General features: G+C 41.3%; 1 protein-coding gene across 9 annotated transcripts in view; it reads left to right on the forward strand.

The window, feature by feature from the left end:
- PAFAH1B1 (platelet activating factor acetylhydrolase 1b regulatory subunit 1) overlaps positions 1 to 20,359 on the forward strand; it is a 168,507-nt gene that overhangs the window by 61,025 nt on the left and 87,123 nt on the right. For 5 of the 9 annotated variants that reach the window (XR_014820346.1, XR_014820347.1, XR_014820348.1 and 2 more), the window contains exon 1: positions 17,387 to 17,772. The gene's annotated coding sequence lies outside the window, so the exon portion shown is untranslated. 9 annotated transcript variants of the gene reach the window in all.

Below are 20,359 nucleotides of genomic sequence, written 5' to 3' on the forward strand. Positions count from 1 at the left end.
ACTAGATCCTTAACCCACTGAGCAGGGCCAGATCGAACCTGAGTCCTCATGGATACTAGTCAGGTTCGTTAGCCCTGAGCCGCGATGGGAACTCCCTACAACATCGCTTCTAATGGATGTGTTGTGTGTGATTGTATGAATGAGTGATCCTCTGTTTGACTTCTCCCTTGTTGTTGGACATTTAGATTGTTTTCAGTTTTTCATAGCTATAAACCATGCATCAGTAAAAAATATTGTAGCTAAATCTTTGTACATTTCTTCACTTCCCTAGGGAAAGAAATCCCAGATTTTGATTGCTGCGTCAGAAGAGATGCGTATTTTTTATATTTTTTACTCATGCTGAGAAATTACCCTCCGGAGTACAATTTATACTTCCTCCAAGGCTGAAGTGCTTTCCTTCAGACACAACCAGCTCTCTAGGCTAAACTTTATTTAGTTAATTTTCTTGTTTTTTTCCCAGGTATGTGATCATATAATCTACAAATAATGACTTTTGGAGGGGATCTCATTTACCAGATGGGCGAACGTGGTAAGAATTATAATTATTTCCTTGTTTGTGAGAATACGAATAAATGGATGTTCTCTAACTCTCTGACTATAAATTATTTTAAAGGATAATTTGAGAGTATCTGTGAAAAAGTTTAAACTGTATATTCTTTGACCCAGCAATTTCAATTCTAAAAGACGATCCTTCACAAGTGAAGAAATATTTATGCATAGAGCTCTTCATTAAAGCATTTTTAATAGCAAAAAAGGTTAAAACAACTTAAAATTCCTCAGTAGGGAACAGTTAAATAAATTATTGTACATTTACATTCTGAAATACTGTGAAGCCATTAAAGAGAAGGTAAATCTGTAGCACCAAGCTAGAAATTGGTCCATGCTATTTTGTTGAGTTTAAAAAATATTTAGCTAATATATTATATATATGTGCTCGTATATTATGATCTCAGTTTTATTTTTCAAAATCCAACTGTGTACCTCAGATACGAAGAAAAGAGTCTATTGAAGGTGATTACCTCTGAGTAAGGGAATTGATAGAACAGTGAGAAATGTTTACTTTTTACCTTATATGTTGTTTCAATATTTTAATGAGCATTTATTCTTCTAAAAAAGAGGAAAAAATTTTTTTTGTCTTTTTAGGGCTATACCGATGGCACATGGAGGTTCCCAGGCTAGGGGTCTAATAGGAGCCATAGCAATGTCAGATCCCAGCCGCGTCTGTGACCTACACCACAGCTCACAGCAACGCCGGATCGTTAACCCACTGAGCAAGGGCAGGGACCGAACCCGCAACCTCATGGTTCCTAGTCAGATTCGTCAACCACTGTGCCACGACGGGAACTCCCTCGATTTTTATTAAAGGCTTTTTTTGTCATTCACTAGGATGATCATATAGTTTTTTTCCTTAGTTCAATTGCTGTGATAAATTATATTAATACATTTTCAAATGTCAAACAACCCTAACATCCCTAGAATAAATCATTCCTGGTCATGGTGTTATTATTTTAATACCCCTTTTAGATTTATAGATATATGATAATATTTTTATTGTGGTAAAAACATATAACAAAATTTGGGGGTGAACCATTTTTAAGTGTATAGTTCATAAGCGTTAAGCATATTCACATTGTTGTGAATGGATCTCCAGTTGACAGTGGCACAGCAGCAACCTGAGCCACTGCAGTGACATCACTGGGTACTTAATCCGTGGCCACAAGGGAACTCCTCAGTGCTATTTTTTACAAACTTACTTGCTACGGTGGTTATACAAACATCATTGATGGCTTTCCTTACTCTCACTTGCAGTTCTTTCAATTGCAGCTCGAATGAAAACGAATTTAAGGAAAAGTGGGTGGGGGTAAGGATTTAGTGGCTCACACTTCTAAACCTTAAAAAGGGAAAAGGTGGAGGTGGCCTCGGCATGACTGGACCCAGGGCGTAGGGCTCATCAAGTTCTTCCTTCTTCTCATTTCTTGTCTCCACCATTTTTCCTGTGTGAGTCTCGTTTTCTAATATTGGCGTTTGTCATGGACTGGAGCCACAGGCAGCTCTGGCCTCAGCAAAGAGAGCACAAGAATACCTTCTCCTTATAGCAAAATTCAGATAACGTAGATGCTCAAAAGTTAATAGTGTAAATGTCCTTTCCACAGCAGCTCAATTGCACAAATCCAGGGGGTACCATTTCACCATTGTATGGAAAAGACTATGCACTCCCCCGAGAAAACGTGTGTATTTGTATACCAAAGAGACCATTTTTGTCTGCACAAATAGTCCTCCAATTTTACCATCCTTATCAGATATGGTCTCCAGGGTTGTCGACCAAAGAATGACCATGTGTGTGACCTCAAGCGAGGCCAGTCAAAATCTTTCTCCCTGCAATTTGGATATTGGTTTGGAAAATGAAAACACCTCTTGGAGTGTGTTCATTCTAAGAGCAGTAATGTGAGGAGCCTACCGTTGGTTGATTCTCAACAGCTCCCTAGGGCTGCGTGATTTCTCTTCTTTCTGAGACCTGATTCTTCACATTTTCCTTAAGTCTCGGGGTGGGGGGGGTGGATCCCTAATTACTCAATAAACTCTTGCTGTTGTTTTCTTAAATTAGCCAATTCGTTTGCATTGCTTGCCAGCAAAGAACATTGACACACAAAACTATATGTATATATACAATATATTTTTTGGTTTTGTTTTGCCATAAACGGGATTATGCTATATGTATTGTTCTTCAACTTTATTTTTTTTTTCACTTAATTGAATGTCTTGGAGGTTTCTTCATGTCAAAATGTTTATTTATTTATTTATTTTTTGTTTTTTAGGGCCGCGTCCTCGGCTTATGGAGGTTCCCAGGCTAGGGGTCCAATCGGAGTTATAGCTGCCGGCCTACACCACAGCCACAACAACGCCAGATCCAAGCCTCATCTGCAACCTACACCACAGCTCACACCAGTGCCGGATCCTTAACCCACTCAACAAGGCCAGGGATCGAACCCACAACTTCATGGTTCCTAGTCAGATTCATTTCCACTATACCACCTGCGGAACTCCCTCAAAATATTTATTGATCTACCTCATTATTCTAGATCTTTTTCTTGGGGGGGGGTGTAAACTGGAGTCACTCTACACATATGGTTTTTACCTGCATTTTATTTATTTATTTATTTATCTTTTTGTCTATTAGGGCTGTACCCACGCATATGGAGGTTTCCAGGCTAGGGGTCCAATCAGAACTGTAGCCACTGGACTATGCCACAGCCACAGCCACAGCAACCTGGGATCCAAGCAGTGTCTTCGACCTCCACCCACAGCTTACAGCCATGCCGGATCCTTATCCCACTGAGCAAGGCCAGGGATGGAACCTGCGTCTTCATGGATGCTAGTCAGGCTTGCAAACTGCTGAGCAACAATGGGAACTCCCTGTTACCTGTGTTTTAAGTTTGAAAAACTATCTAAATCTTATTTCTATGCCCATATATGGACATATATTATGAGTTTTAATGGCTGACTACTATTCTATTGGCTGAATATAAATTAATCTATTTACCACTTCCTTAATGGTAGCTATTTGGGTTGTTTATAGTTTTTTTTTGATATTATATATTAAAAAAAGCAGAGTTCCTGTTGTGGTGCAGGGGAAATGAACCCGACTAGGAATCATGAGGTTTTGGGTTCGATCCCTGGCCTCACTCAGTGGGTTAAGGATCCAGCGTTGCCGTGAGCTGTGGTGTGGGTTGCAGATGCGGCTCAGATCTGGCGTTGCTGTGGCTCTGGCCCAGGCTGGCAGCTGCAGCTCCAATTAGACCCCTAGCCTGGGAACCTCCGCATGCACGGGTGTGGCCCTAAAAAGACGAAAAAAGACACACACAAAAAAGCGACAACAAACATCCATGAACACATTTGTCCTATTTTTCTGTAGGGTAAATGTTCAGAAATAGCCCTGCTCATTTACGTTTGTATACATTAAAATTTTAAGTGATTAATTTTTAATAAGTATATATGGCAAAAAGTTCAAACAAAAAAAATTTAGAATACCAAGAAGTTTATACTAGGAATGCAGCATTGGTTTAACATTAAAAAACAAATCAATGCAATTCACCTCACTAACAAAATAAGGGAGAAAATGTAGGCTTATCTAAATAGATGTTTTAAAAATCATTGATAGCATTTAAAACTATGTATTTATGATTTTGAAAAATCTCAGCAAATCAGAAATGGAAGGGAACTTTTCCAATCTGCTACAGAGCAGCTAAAACAAACCTCAGCTGACATTGTACTTAATGGTGAACCATTTTCCTCTAATAGTGGAAACAAGGCATAATGATTAGATAGAAGTAAAACTGTTATTATTTGCAGATGACATAATTGTGCATGTAGAAAACACTATGGAATCTACCCAAAGAAGCTCTATTAGAACTAATAAATGAATTAGCGAGAACAAAAAATGCAAGGTCATTATACACAAATCCATTGCATTTCTGTATACTTGCATTAAGCAATTGCAAAACAAAAATAGTATTTATAATAGCATCAAAACACATCATATGGAGGAAGAAATCTAATGAAATATGTAATTTCTTCTAACGGAAAACTACTGAGAGAAGTTAAAGAAGATGTACATAAATAGATATACACCATTTTTTATAGATTAGAAGCTAAAATTAAGATGTCAGTTCTTCTGGGGTTCCTGTCATGGCTCAGTGGTTAACGAATCCGACTAGGAACAATGAGGTTTTGAGTTCGATCCCTGGCCTTGCTCAGTGGGTTAACGATCCAGCGTTGCCGTGAGTTGTGGTATAGGTTGCAGACGTGGCTCGGATCCCACGTTGCTGTGGCTCTGGCATAGGCCAGTGGCTACAGCTCTGATTCAACCCCTAGCCTGGGAACCTCCATATGCTGCAGGAGTGGCCCAAGAAATTAAAAAAAAAAAAAAAAAAAAAGCACAAAAAACAAAAAACAAAACAAAACAAAAAGATGTCAGTTCTTCTAAGTTTTATGTATACATTTAATGCACTCCTAATCAAAATCCCAGCTAAGATTTATTTATTTATTTTGCTTTTTAGGGCTGCACCCATGGCATGTGGAATTTCCCAAGCTGCGGGCAGAATCGCAGCTACAGCTGCTGGCCTATGCCACAGCAACAGTAACAAGGGATACGAGCCCCATCTGTCACCTACACTATAGCTCACAGCAACACCAGATCCCCTACCCACTGAGCGAGGCCAGGGCTCAAACCTGCATCCTCATGGATACTAGTCAGATTTGTTTCTGTTGTACAACAATAGGAACTCCCAAGCTTTATTTATTTATTTATTTATTTATTTTTATTTATTTATTTTTTTTTTGTCTTTTCTAGGGCCGCTCCTGCAGCATATGGAGATTCCCAGGCTAGGGGTCTAATCGGAGTTGTAGCCACTGGCCTATACCACAGTCACAACAAAGAGGGATCCAAGCCGTGTCTGCAACCTACACCACAGCTCACAGCAATGCCAGATCCTTAACCCACTGAGCGAGGCTAGGGATCGAACCTGAAACCTCATGGTTCCTAATCGGATTCGTTAACCACTGCACCATAACAGGAACTCCCGAAAATCTTGATGAAGAAGAAAAGAAGTATTATTTGCAAAGAAAAAAAAATGACTCAATGAAAAGATAAAAACCTAAAACACTGGAGTTCCCATCATGGCTCAGCAGAAATGATCTGACTAGCATCCATGAGGACACAGGTTCTATTCGTGGCCTTGCTCAGTAGGTTAAGGATCCTGCATTGGTGTGAGTTGTGGTGTGAATCACAAACACAGCTTGGATCTTGTGTTGCTGTGGTTGTGACATAGGCTGGCAGCTCCAATTCAACTCCTAGCCAAGGAACCTCCATATGCCACGGGTATGGCCCTAAAAAGACCAAATAAAGAAAAGAAACCCTAAAACAACAATGATCACACAAGAAACTGAGATCCTTGTCAAAGAGCTACTCAGAAGAGTACTATGTACATGTGGCTTCCTGAAAAAAAAGTCTTTGTTTTTTTTGGCCATGCTTGTGGCATGTGGAACTTCCTAGGCCAGGGATTAAGCCCACATCAGAGCAGTGACCCAAGCCACTGCGGTGACAATGCTAGATCCTTAATCCAATGTGCCACGAAAGAACTCCAAAAAATTTTCTCTAACCTTTAAGGAATTGTTCATTCCTGTGCTACATTTAAAATTTTTCGGGAGTTTCAACTCTGGCTGCAGGTAGTTAAGAATCTGACTGCAGTAGCTCAGGTCACTGTGGGAGTGCAGGTTCAATCCCCAACCCAGTGCAATGGGTTAAGGATCCAGCATTGCTGCAGCTGTGGCTCTGATTCAGTCCCTGGCCCAGGAACTTCCGTGGGCTGTGGATGTGGCCATAAAAAAATAATAATAATAATAAAATTTCCAAAATAAGTGTTTCAAGTATAAATATGTATTAATTGGGTTGTCTATTGTTGGTTTGTAGAATTTATTAATATATATATGGATATTCATATATTAAAGTACAACCATATAACAGTTGTACTTTAAATGAACAGACCTTTTTTTATCTGTAGTGGTTGTGAGCTTAGGCACTATGGTTTGCCATTTCTCCAAATGTTTAGAAGAAGGCAATCTGAGAGAATGCACTGGACACACAGAAAGAGGCACTGACAAGAAGCTGAAGAGTGAATTCTGGAAAAATAAATTCACATTTATGGTTCTAGTGCTTCACTCCTACCTTTTCTGTCGTTGGTTGTGCGAGCCAATACGTTCCTTTTTTTCTCTTAGCTATTTTGTTTTTTGTTTTTGTCCTTTCTAGGGCCAAACCTGTGGCATATGGAAGTTCCCAGGCTAGGGGTCTAATCAGAGCTGTAGCTGTCAGCCTACACCACAGCTCACGGCAGCGCCAGATCCCCAACCCACTGAGTGAGGCCAGGGATCAAACCCGAAACCTCATGGTTCCTAGTCAGATTCGTTTCTACTGCACCACAGTGGGAATTCCTGCCTTAGCTATTTTGATTTGTATTTGTCTGCAACCAGAAGAGTTCTAATACAACAGTTATTTAAAATGATGCTACCTGGCCCCAGCTAACTCTTGACTACAGCCTTCAAGAGACCCCAAGCCAGAAATGCCCATCAACTTGCTTTTAAATTCCTGATTCTCAGAAACTATGAGAAAACAAGGTGGTTTTTTTTGTTTGTTTGTTTGTTTTTGTTTTTTTAAAATAACGTTGAGTCCTCCTGTGGCACAGAGATTTGGCATTGTCCTACTGTGGCTCAGGTTGCTGCTTTGGCAAGGGTTCAATCCCCGGCCCCGGGAACTTCTGCATGCTGCAACTGTAACTAAAAAAGTACAATAAAAGGTGTACAGGAAAATAGATACCAAGACAGAAAAAGTAGTTGCCTCTGTATGGGAGGATGTATTTTCATGTTGCTTATTCTTTTTTGTTGTTGTTAGTTTACTTGTTTGTTTCCTGATTATTTTGTAGTGAATGAAAGAGGATCTTTTTAAAGAAAAGAATGGTAATACTCAGTGTTTTAAAGGGGAGTGAAACCACTGACATTGCCTTTCTAAAAAGTGACTTACATGTGCATTAAGAGCCTTAATGAAATACATATCCTTTGACCTAGTAATCCTAATCTTCAGATTAGAATAAGATATTTCCTGTTTTAAGGAAGTAATTAGTCCAAGGCAACACATGTTTATATTCAAGATTTTTCATCATTCTATATTTTAATGAAATATTAGAAATATCCTTGGTGTTCCCATCGTGGCTAAAGAATCTGGTTAAAGAATCTGACTAGGAACCATGAGGTTGCAGGTTTGATCCCTGGCCTCGCTCAGTGGGTTAAGGATCCGGCATTGCTGTGAGCTGTGGTGTAGGTCGCAGACGAGGCTCGGATCCTGTGTTGCTGTGGCTCTGGTGTAAGCCAGTGGCTACAGCTCCGATTCGATCCCTAGCCTGGGAACTTCATATGCCGCAGGAGCGGCCCTAGAAAAGACAAAGACAAAAAAAAAAAAAGAAATAGCCTTAATGAATAATAAAGGAATAACTATAATTCCAATTCAGAGCGTTTGGGACTACAGTGACTTTGGAGTACTGCTGGCATTAGTGCCCAGGGACCAGGGTTGTAACACATCCTTCATAAAAAAAGGATATGTCCCAACTTCCATTTCTGGAAAAATGGAGTTTATGTACTTTTTCCTATCTTTCCTCCTAAGTGCAACAAAAAATCCTGAACATTGTGGGAGTTTCCATTGTGACTCAGCAGTAATGAACCTGACTAGTATCTATATGGTCACGAGTTCAATCCCTGGCCCTGCTCAGTCGATCGGGCATTGCAGTGAGCTTTGGTGTAGGTTGCAGATGAGTCTCGGATCTGGAACTGCTGTGGCTGTGGTGTAGGCTGGCAGCTGCAGCTCCAATTCGGCCCCTAGCCTGGAAACTTCCATATGCCATGGGTATGGCCCCCCATCCAAAAAAAAAAAAAAAAAAAAATCAGTTGCATTCTATTTACTAAGAAAATAACAATCAAAAATGGAAATTAAGAAAACAATTCCATTTACAATAGCATCAAAAAGAATAAAATACTTAGGAATAAAGAAGTTAAACAAGACTTAACTAACTGAATGGAGAGATAGCCACTGTTTATGGATTGGAAGATTTAACATTGTCAAGATGACAGGAGTTCCCATCGTGGCGCAGTGGTTAACGAATCCGACTAGGAACCATGAGGTTGTGGGTTCGGTCCCTGCCCTTGCTCAGTGGGTTAAGGGTCCGGCATTGCCATGAGCTGTGGTGTAGGTTGCAGACGAGGCTCAGATCTGGTGTTGCTGTGGCTGTGGTATAGGCCAGCAGCTGTAGCTCTGATTAGACCCCCTAGCCTACGTACCTCCATATGTTGTGGGTATGGCCCTAAAAACCAAAAAATTAAAAAAAATTTTTTTGAATTACAGTGCATATATAATCACTCAAAGAAACAAACAAACAAAAACTCCATGAAATACTTAGATGTAAATCTAACAAAATATATACAGAACATAGGTACTGAAACTACAAACATCTTATGCAAAAAAGACTTAAAGAGGAGAGTCATAATGGTGTTCATGAACTAGAAGATTCAATTTAGTAATGCTGTCTCTTCTTTTCAACTGATTAATGCAATTACTATTAAATCCCACCAAGTTTTCTGTAGGTATACATAAAAGTTTCCTACAATTTATATGGAAAGGCAGAGGAACTAAAAGAGCTAAAACAATTTTGAGAAAGTAGAATAAAATAGGGGCAGTCATTCTTTTCAATGCTATGGGTTTTATTTCAAGGCTGTGGTCACAGATGTGGCTTGGTGTTGCTGTGGCTGTGGCATAGGTCTACAGCTGCAGCTCTGATTTGACCCCTAGCCTGGGAACTTCCATATGCTGCAGGTGCAGCTGCAAAAGAAAAAAAAAAAAAGGATTGGACTGTATACTATTTGATTCCATTTATATAACCTTCTTAAATTGAAAATTAAGGAAAGTAGCTGCTGCTAAAAAAGGCAACATGGAGGATCCTCCTGTTGATGAAAATGTTTTGTGTCTTGATTGTATCAATGTCAATTTCCTAGCTGTGATATTGTACTACAGTTTTGCAAGATGTTATCCAATGGGGTAGGGGTTAGTGGTGTGCGGGGATCTCTCTATTATTTCTCTTAACCATATGTTGATCTACAATTATCTCAAAATAAAAAGTTTAATTAAAAGTTAAAAATAATAAGGGATTGTTTGGTCCAAAATGCCTTTGAGAAACACTAAAATAATGGGTTACTTAGCAACTATTACAAGATTGTGCTTTCGAAGACTATTTAATGACATGGGAAAATGTTGATTTTTAACCTCCAGTTAAAAACTATTAAGATTTAGGAGCTCTCAGAGTTCCCGTTGTGGCTCAGTGGAAAGGAACGTGACTAGTATCCATGAGGATGCAGGTTCAATCCCTGGGCTTGCTCAGTGAGTCAAGAATCCAGCGTTACTGTGAACTGTGGTGTAGGTTGCTGACATATCTTGGATTCTGTGTGGCTGTGGCTGTGGCTGTGGCTGTGACTGCGACTGTGGTGTAGGCCAGCGTCTATAGCTCTGATTTGACCCCTAGCCTGGGGACTTACACATGCAACAGGTGTGCCACCCCCAAAAAAGAGAGAAGAGAGAAAAAACTGTTAAGGTTCAGAACTGCATGTAAACTAAGATCCTGATTTTGTGAAAAATATTGACTTGTATATCTACAAACAAAAATTGAAGGGTACATATGATTTTTTTCATTGGGTTTATATCTGAATTATAGGGTTACTTGTGCTTTTTCATTTTCATGTTTTCTGAAATTTCCAAAATTTTTGCTGTGGCATAAGTCATAAGTAAATGAAATCTTGAAATAAAGGAAATAAACATGTACCTAGTGAGACAGAAAAGGCAGTCTCACAAATAAACGGGGGGGGGGTGGTGATGGTTTGGGAAGCAGCCTTTTGTCCTATACTATGTCCTGTCAGAGTATTTCCACTAACCTGTTTGCATTCCTAGAAGATGCATAAGTGCTTAAAACAAACCCAATTTTACAAAGAAAAAGTTTTGGAACAAAATTTTTTTTTTTTTTTTTGTCTTTTGTTGTTGTTGTTGTTGTTGTTGCTATTTCTTGGGCCGCTCCCGCGGCATACGGAGGTTCCCAGGCTAGGGGTTGAATCGGAGCTGTAGCCACCGGCCTACACCAGAGCCACAGCAACGCGGGATCAGAGCCGCGTCTGCAACCTACACCACAGCTCACGGCAACGCCGGATCGTTAACCCACTGAGCAAGGGCAGGGACCGAACCCGCAACCTCATGGTTCCTAGTCGGATTCGTTAACCACTGCGCCACGACGGGAACTCCTGGAACAAAATTTTACATACTTTCGTTTATTTATTTGGCTACACCAGGTGGCATGCAGAAGTTCCCGGGGCCAGAGATAGAACCTATGCCACAGCAGCAACTGGAGCAATAGCAGCAATAATGTCAGATCCTTAACCCACCAGGAAATTCCTACACACCTTTAAATAATACATGTATCAAAAGTGATTATAAGGAAAAGAATATTATTTCGTTTACCTAAGTACTGTACATTGTAGCCCAGGAGAGAATAGAAAATGCTTCCTACACAGCCATAATCTACTCACCCTTAAAAAGGATAGAGTTAGTAATCTAAATTTTTTTTAAATGAAGAAACTGATCTGGTGTGAGTCCCGAATGCTGTCAAAGATGCACAGTGAGATGACAGACATTTCCTGCTGTTGATGTGGAATGGCAGAGGGGGTGTAAGTTTGTGCCTGAAAACTCCCATTTCAAACAGGGAAGTTCTGTTTTTGCTTGTTGCTTTGTTTATATGCATATGGGCATTCTGTACAATATTTTGCTTGGAAAAATATGCTTTGGAGAAAAAGAAAGTATAAAAACCATGATTTAGGGTATGTCTTGACATAACTTAGCATTAGTGGTTTTTTCTGGACCATCATTTGGAGACCTGGAATCCAGTCCTTTCTCTGCACAGTCAATAGGGGAAGAAGGGACAGTAAAAATAGCAACTGAGAGGGGAAAAGAGGACACTATTGACCAGAGTTCTCTTTGAAAGATGAAGGTTAGTATGAGCAGCCCCATAGCAAACAGGATGGACCAACAATCAAGATGTTCAAAACTAGGAGTTCCCATCATGGCTCAGTGGTAATGAACCCGACTAGTATCCACGAGGCCTCACTCAGTGGGTTAAGGATCCAGCGTTGCTGTGGCTGTGTTGTAGGTGCACAGCTACAACTTCTGATTAAACCCCTATCCTGGGAACTTCCGTGTGCCCCCAGTGCAGCGCTAAAAAGACAAAAAAAAAAAAAAAAAAGGACCTTCAAAACCAGAGTTCTCTTGTGGTATAGTTGTTATGGATCCGATGTTGTCACTTCAGCAGCTTTACTGCCATGGCACTGGTTCCATCCCTGAACTTGGGAACTTCCACGTGCCACAGGCACTGCTTAAAAAAAATCCAAAACCTTCTGGTCCAGTTGATCTTTCTAGTCTTACAGCCTGCACATTTCCCCCTCTTCCTTCTCCAATCCTTCACCTATCTACCTCCTATCCCTCTCGCACATAAACATATACTCCTTTTCAGCTACACTGGAATCACTTCTTGTTTCCAGAACTTGCCTTCCACATTTGTAACTCCATTCCTTTGCTTAAACCACTCTTTCCACTTGGATCACCTTTCCTCCAGACCTCTACTGTCCAGTGTGATAGCCACCAGCTACATGGGCTACTAAGCACTCGAAATGTGATTAGTGTGGATTAAGATATGTGATAAGTGTAAAATACACACTGGATTTCAAAGAGTGTAAAGAAAAGGTAAAAATTAATTTCACCACTTTTAACTCTAAAATGTGGCTATCACGAAATTAAAAAAAATATATATGTAGGACATGTTACCTCAGCTTTTGTGAATCTTAGTATTTTAGTCAGAATTATACCAACTTCAGTAAATTTTTAGGACAAATGTGTTTATTAGAACAAACTCTTATTTAGTCAAATTAATTATTTGATCAGTTCTCTATTTTGCAAGATTAAAGCACTTCCAATTTTTCTATTCTCATTTTTGTATTAATGAAATTATTTTCATGGGGGAAAAGTTCTTTCCTCTAGTAATTTTACAAAGGACATTTGATTTACTTATCAGCATTTTCCTTTTAGTCTCTTTTTTGTTTCTACTGTGAGCATCCTTTTGTGGCCCCAGTTCTCACCACATGCAACTTTCCTAGTTGGAATTCGCAGGTAAAAATTTTACTCTGTGAAGTTCTAGCCATTGCTACTTAAATGCTATGCAAATCATTTCTACTAGTAATATTCATTTTAATTGGATAAATGACCAATTGTTTAAATTTTAAAATTTATCCAAGAGAAAATTGTGGGGCAATCACACATAATTCAGTATAGTTCTTTTGTCTAAGATTGCTTAACTTAAGATTGGTTGTCTGATTTCTCCATAACTTCTGATCACTCCATGTCTTTGGTGAGGCAAAAATCAATGGGTAGGGTCAAAATATCCTAAGGAATTATTGATATTCTTTTAGACATAGTAATGCTATTGTGATTATATTTTCAAAAATAGGTTTTTTTTTCTTTTAGAGACATATATTAAACTACTAGTGAGTAAAATAATGTGATATTTCGAATGAATGTGCTTCAATATATGAAGGGGCAAATGAGTGAGCGTATAAATGAAACAAGATAAGGGAGTTTCCATCGTGGTTCAGCAGAAACTAATCTGACTAGTATCCATGAGGATGCAGGTTTGATCCCTGGCCTCACTCAGTGGGTTAAGGATCTGGCTTTGCTGAGAGCTATGATATAGGTCGAAGACGTGACTTGGATCTGGTGTTGCTGTGGCTGTGGTGTAGGCTGGTAGCTGTAGCTCTGATTCAACCCCTAGCCTGGGAACCTCCATATGCTGTGGGTGCACCCCAGACAAAAGACCAAAAGGCAGCCTCAAAATGTGCTTTTTTTGGTTCTTACCTTTATTGACAGCTACTAAAATGAAGTCCAAACTCCCCACTATGTTCTCAAGGCCCTGCACTCTGATTCCTTACTGTCTCTCTGATTGTCTCTCCTGCTACTTTCCTCTCTGGGCTATTCAGGGAATAAAGTGTGAATGGTGTTCCCTGGACCAGTGCAGTTTTCAAGAAGCCCCCTTCCTAACCATCATTTCGTTCTCATTTGACTGGACTTTCTTTAGTTTCCTGGGACACAGCCATCATTTTCCTGATGCAGGGCCTTTGCACTTGTTCTTTACTCTAGAGTCCTTTGGCTACTCAAGTCTCAGCTCAAAAATCATTCATTCCTCAGTATGTCTTACCACCCTCACTCATGTGGTCCTACCTATTTTTCACCATTTCAATACTGCCTATTGCCTTTATGGCCTTGTCACCTTTTTTCTGTGTCTTTTACTGGAACATAAACTCTATGACCTCAAGGATTCTTTTTGTTTTGTTCATTGTGTAATGTTCAACACCCAGTACAGGGTCTGGTACATGGAAGGTACTCAGATATTTGTTGAACGAGTGAATGAATGAAAATTCTAGCCATTTTTAAAAGACTGATTTAAATCACTTCCTTCACAAAACCTTGACTCCTCTAGGTAAGAATTAATCTTTTACTCTACTAGGTGTACACACAGCCATAAAGAGGGTTGTTTTACTTTTTGCCTGGTCTATTGCAGTGACATCTAGAATGAATTTGATGGATTTTTTTTGGTATTGTTATTTATGTCAGCACTTTAAAGTTTTCAGATGACAAATGCTGCTTCTAAATATTTCTTCTTTCCAGGCTGAGAGTTTCACCTCCATTAAAAGTTTTTCATTTGTTTTTATGGCCTCCCTATGTTCATGACACATGAGGGTGTCATGATGCTGAGATGAAGAATGACTGGTTTAGTTGACCTTATCCTCACTGATAGGTCCATGTTTTGGGGAAATTCAGGTACACAAATTATTTAGCTAAAATCTCCTAGAGTGAGTCTTTTGTCACTTAGGTCATGGTTTTCTTTCAAAAGGGACATTGGTACACATAACCTATGCCTAAAAGCTAACTCCTCACCATTTCCTAACTGTTTTATATCAAGTATGCACCTACAGCAATGTATGTTTGCCTATAAATAGAGGACAGTTTCATTCTCAAAATATTTGTGTTCATTATAAACAGATTTTTGCTCTGGAGCTATTTTTAGAAGACATTTTGTCCTCTCCCCAATAGTAATATTTGCAGTGTTTCTTCTAGTCAGCTTATTTGCAGAATTGTTTAAACTAACACTAATTTTACTGCAGCAACTAAAACAAATGCTTCCATTTTTAAAATGTTCGCTGAAAAAATGAAGGTTTGCAATTCAAACGAATGAGGAGATTGTTAGATTGCAGTAAGTAAAATAGAAGTTTATACTTAATTTTTTTTATAAATATCATCCAAAATATTCATTATCGAATGTTTCCTGGATGGACATAGTCAGTTTTGTATAAGTCCTTATGAATTATGATTGATAGTACAGATGTCCCACTTCTCCATTCTCAAAGAGACAAGACTTTATGAAGACAGATATATCATTTTAGCAACTGAAAAGAAAGTGCACAGAACCAGAACACATGGCCCCATATCAAGGCACATAACACAACTCCCTGGATTATAACTTTTAAAAGACTTCAAACTTTTAAAGAAAAGTTATAATCCAGGGAGAAAATTTTTACACATTCTTCCCAAGGGAGTCTATTGTTTTTTGAAGGACTCTTATTGAGATACAGCCTGATCTCAAATTTAATTTATAATTAAATAATACAGATTTTAAAGTATTCTGAACACCTGCATGTATGAGCTCAAGGTTTATGCAGGTTAGAGTTACCTATTTGTATTAAATTGGTGTTTATCAATATGATTCTGATTTCTGGACAACTTTGTAGACTTTTAGAACATTCATTTAAGAAATAAAGAACTAGAGTTCCCATTGTGGCACAGCGGAAATGAATCCAAGAACCATGAGGTTGCAAGTTCGATCCCTGGCCTCCCTCAGTGGATTAAGGATCCTGTGTTGCCGTGAGCTGTGGTGGATGTCGCAGACGTGGCTCAGATCCCACATTGCTGTGGCCATGGTGTAAGCTGGCAGGTATAGCTCTGATTAGACCCCTAGCCTGGGGACCTCCATATGCCGTTAGTGGGACCCTAAAAAAAAAAAAAAGCAGAAAGACAAAAAAAAATGAAGAAATAAAGAACTGATATACTCAGATGATTAAATGTTAATAGTACGATGTGAGGCAATAATACTTTCACAGATAAAAACAAACCAAAAGTGGATTCTTAGAACAAGGGATATTAATTTATTTCCAAGTTTATTGACTGTTACTGGACATGGCACAGACCAAACTTCAGTGCATTTTTTGGTCCTTATCCAGCCAGAGAATCCCCAAACTGTAAACCTGCAAAAGACATTCCAGAGATCATTTGATTTACTTTCCTGCTTTCAAGAAGGCGAGAACCCAAACCCTCCAGGCAGTTCATTCATATTCTTCTTGAACAACTCCAGGATTAGAGACTTAACAACCTTTCTTGATAAAAGAAAACTTGTTTTAGCATCAAGCAACAGTAGTGGTTAAATGAATTGGGTGACTCTCCACTAAGGACATATATTGTACACACGCAGCATAGCCTCGCTAATTCTCACAAAAACCTTACAAGTTATTTATTAGGTCTATTTTATAGAGAAACTGAGGCCAGAAAGAGGCATTTAGCCAAGGTCACATTTCCTCTAAGAGGCTGATTCGGGATACACATACCCAAGTTATCTCTCTCATTAACCAAGTTCATCTCAAATGCAGTGTATGCGTTTACCTACATAAAGGAAAGCAATAAAATCAATAAACACAAGCCTAAACCTGTGTTTCAGGTAAGTTTCCTTGGACAGCACAGATTAATGACAAGATAATCACACTAGATAACTCTTAACTGAAAGAATATTCCATATTGAATGATTCAGAACCTCAAATCTGCTTCTTTTAAACGGAATGTCTCTATATGGAATACACTGACTATAAATCCCCAAGACTTGTCATCAGTATTTCAACCCGTAAATTAGCAAACACACACACACACACACACACGCCTTGTAGGAATAAAGTTCCAGGTCTTTCTTTGGGCATCAGTTTTGAGACTTCCAGAGTCGCAGAACTGTGTGCCTGCGTATGTGACTCAGGAAAACAATAGCTGAATCACATCTAAAAGCGAATCTTCCCAATTAAAAATCTATAATAAAAATGAAGGCAACAAGGCATTCCATCAGCCTTTTAACCTCAACAGCTCTTCTCCCCAAGCCAACTCAACCTACTCTCCTCTGCTTCCCGGCCCCCACGGAAGACCGGAGGTAGAAGGGGCGACAGCCTGGCCGGGGCTTCGCTTTCTGAAGCCTATCCGGGCCCGGAATCCAAGGGCGCCAGCTGGTCTCTGCTGTTGGCCGGGGGAAGTGGGGAGAGCGCAGTTCGCGGGCAGGAGCAGGGCGGGGAGGTGAAGAGAGCCGGAGTTCGTGAGGGGCCAGAACAGTCAAACAACGGTCTAGGAAAAGGGGACCGAGAACCTTTTCCCTGGTTAAAGAGGCGTGTGCAGCGCGAGAAGAAGCACCTAGTGCGCAAACTCTTCCGCCGATCCCCTCGGTACTTCCAAGCCACACCGGCAGCCCTCCCGCTAAGCGGAAGGCAGCGAGGCTCAGGGCCCGGCCCAGACTGGCGCATGCGCCGCAGCCCCTCCTCCGCTCCCGGCCCCCTCCCCTCCCTCTTCCCCGCGGGTCTGGGGCGGCGGCGGCGGCGGCAGCGGCAGCGGCGGCGCGGTGACGTCAGGGCGTTGGGGCAGCTCCTGTGACAGACGGAGCTGGAGCGGCGGGGCGGCGGCGGAGTCCGGCGGCAGAGATAGCGAGTGAGCGAGCGAACGAGCAGCGACTCCGGGGTCTAGGGAGCGAGAAGGAGAAGGAGGGGAGCGCTCGGGCGCGAGCGAGAGAAACCGCGAGCGCCGGGCTTGGGCTCGAGCCCCGGAACGGCTGAGGAGCCCGCCCGCTCCCCTCCCCTCCCCCTCCCCGGGACCGGGCCCAGCGCGCCATCCTCCCCCTCCCTCCTTCCCTCCCTCCCTCCTTCCTCCCTTCCCTCTCCCTCTCCCCCTCCCCCGCCGGTGGATGGGAGTGAAGGACGGAAGAGGCCCTGCGGAGGCGGCGGTGCAGCGCTCCGGTAAGGCAGCGAGAGTCTGCGCCCTTCCCTCTGTTTTTCCCACCGCGCTCGGGCAGCTGCGGGCCGAGCCCGGCGGCCTGACGATGTGGCTGCGCCGGTCCCCTCCCTCCCATTCTCCCCTCCCCCTGCCGCCGCCTCCTCCTTCTTCTTCTCTCCTCGCTCTCAAAATGGCGGCCGCGACGGCCGTTGAGTGAGAGACTCGGGAGGAGGGGGGACAGGCCCGGGAGGGCGCTGCCCTCGCTCCCCTCCTCCCTGGCCCGGGTTCCGGGGGTGCCAGGGCCTCCGCGGCTCCACCCGTGGCCCTCCGGGAAAGGGATCGCCCTCCTCCCTCGGTGACTTAGCAAGAAAAGTATTCTTGGGTAGAAAGGGCGTGGAGAGCAGGTCGCTCTATGATCTTGGGGAAAGGATTCGGCCCTTCTCTCCACCGGCGCGGAAGGCGAGCTCCGCAGTCCCCACCCCACCCGCGGTTGGCGCTAAGGAACCGGGCTCCGCTCGGAGCCGCCTCGGCACCCACAGGCCTTGAGGCGTTCTGTCCCCCACCTGTCCTTAGGATGGGGTTGACCCGAGAATGATGGCCCAGCCCATCCCTGGCCCCCCTGTGCGGTGGTCGAGCCTCCGCACCCATTAAGGAGGAGCGGCCCGACCCACCGAACCATCTGCAGCATCCACCCACCAAATCCGGCAGGATTTTCTGTTCTGCCACCGGCTCCTTAAACGGGAGTTGCCTTTTGACGTTGTAACCCTGAGCTTCGAGGCCCTCAGCCATTCTCCTTCATCTAATCTAATCTCTCCACTCATATAGGAAGCGCAGTGCCTTCCTTAGCCTCGCAGGTGAGAATATGCCTTTGAGGAGGTACCAGGGCAAATTTTAACTCTACCACTCTAAACAGAAGAGTGGAGAGGAAGAGGAGGTTTTTCAGTATCTGAGATAAGGGAGAGCAAGGTGCCTTGGTTTTATGTTATTCTGCTTTTCTTTGGTGACTTAGCAAGAAACTCCTTGGGAGGAGAGCAGGAGATTTTTCTTTTGGGCTTGAGGTTTGGGTCCAATTTATATCAATCCTTTGGTTACAAAATTGTGCTTTGGAAGCGAAGAACCAGATTTGTGATTCTCAATGGGCGATGTCATGCCAAGGTTTTCCCCCACCCCCCCACTTTGCTAAAGAGGCAATCGGAAGAGAATAAAGATATTACTGTTATTCTGACCTCTACTTTAACACACAATCTTTGAGGTTCGTAACGTTTTAAAGGCTAAACAAAAAAAATTGTGCTATTTTTGGTAATTCTATTTTTGTTGGGAGGTGGGTTGTTTTGTGTGAATTTCATTTTGAGGCTAGGGCGGAGGAGACAGTGCTTGGGCCTTCCATACCGGTAATGTCATCCCTCCGCTTCAGCCACAGTAGTATTTGCTTGAAAAATTTTTTTTCTCTCTTCTTTTTTGCTGCAGCAGGGCTTGATTGCTGCAGCTCCAGTCTTTTAATCAGGAAAATTTCCTGGTTGGGTATGTCGGTAGTGATATAATATTGGATATATTAAAAGCTTTTACTTAAAATTTTTTGATTGGGTTTAAGGCATTAGCTAGCTTAATCTCTCATGGGTATCTTTCAGGACACAGTTTTGCAAAATAATTGGCAGTTGCAAATTGCAGTTTTTATTAAAGCAGAAGAGTAATCTGTATTTAGGGTGATTTTTTTCTTTCATGTTCTATTATAAATGATCATTGTTTGGATTGTTCACAAGAAGAGGATCTCCTAAACAAATTTGTAGCTGTTGTTTTTATAAATCAGAAACTGGAACCCAGTTTTTCACAAATTATTTCTGTGTATATTGATTTTGATGGAACTAGCCCAATTTCAGTGCCTCTCCCCCACCTCCTTTTTTTTTTAAAATGGGCTAATATTTGTAGATGCTGTGAACAGCCATTGAGCCAGGGAGACTGGGTGGAGTAAGAGAGCTGAAGCTGTGAAATGCTAGATTGCCCTTTGATAGCATTTTTCTCTTGCTTATGTTTTGTAAGGTTATTTGATGCTAATTGGTGCTACAACAAAGGCATTTCTCTGTGGTAAATCTTAGAAATGTCATGTTTTTAGTTTCCACCTTTTTTGCAAGGTGGGTATTGAAAGATTGGGGTAAAAAGCAAATGTCCCTGCTCTGAAGCAGATACTTATTGTCTTTATATAGAGATGTATATATACATACACACCCTTCTTAATATTTTTTATTGTTTTAGTCAAATAATTGTAAATTAATGAATGCCAGAAATATTTGGCAAGAAACAGGAGTAGAAATATTCCAGAAACCTGATAATATTACGGATGTTTTCTTTTAATGTTAGTTTGCATTAAAACATTAAATTTGTGATTTTTAAATAATGAACATCAAAATGAGCAAGAAAGGATAAAATAATTTGTGTTAAATGCTCTTTATATAGACCCGTTCTCTTGTGTTGTCCCTTGGAAGAGACCTTTTACTAAGATACTACCATAAGAGAGAGTAGATCATTTTAAGCTCTTGTATCAGGCATTCTCAGGAGAATGTCAGATTCATGTAGTAAATATGATTTTGATGAGCCTTATAACTTTGTCAGAGT

The sequence above is a fragment of the Sus scrofa genome, chromosome 12 (assembly GCF_054392235.1).
Source record: "Sus scrofa isolate SSC_HxYL_T2T_F1_AM1 chromosome 12, Sscrofa_HxYL_maternal_Yorkshire_Landrace_v2.0, whole genome shotgun sequence".
In the NCBI taxonomy this organism is placed as follows: Eukaryota; Metazoa; Chordata; class Mammalia; order Artiodactyla; family Suidae; genus Sus; species Sus scrofa.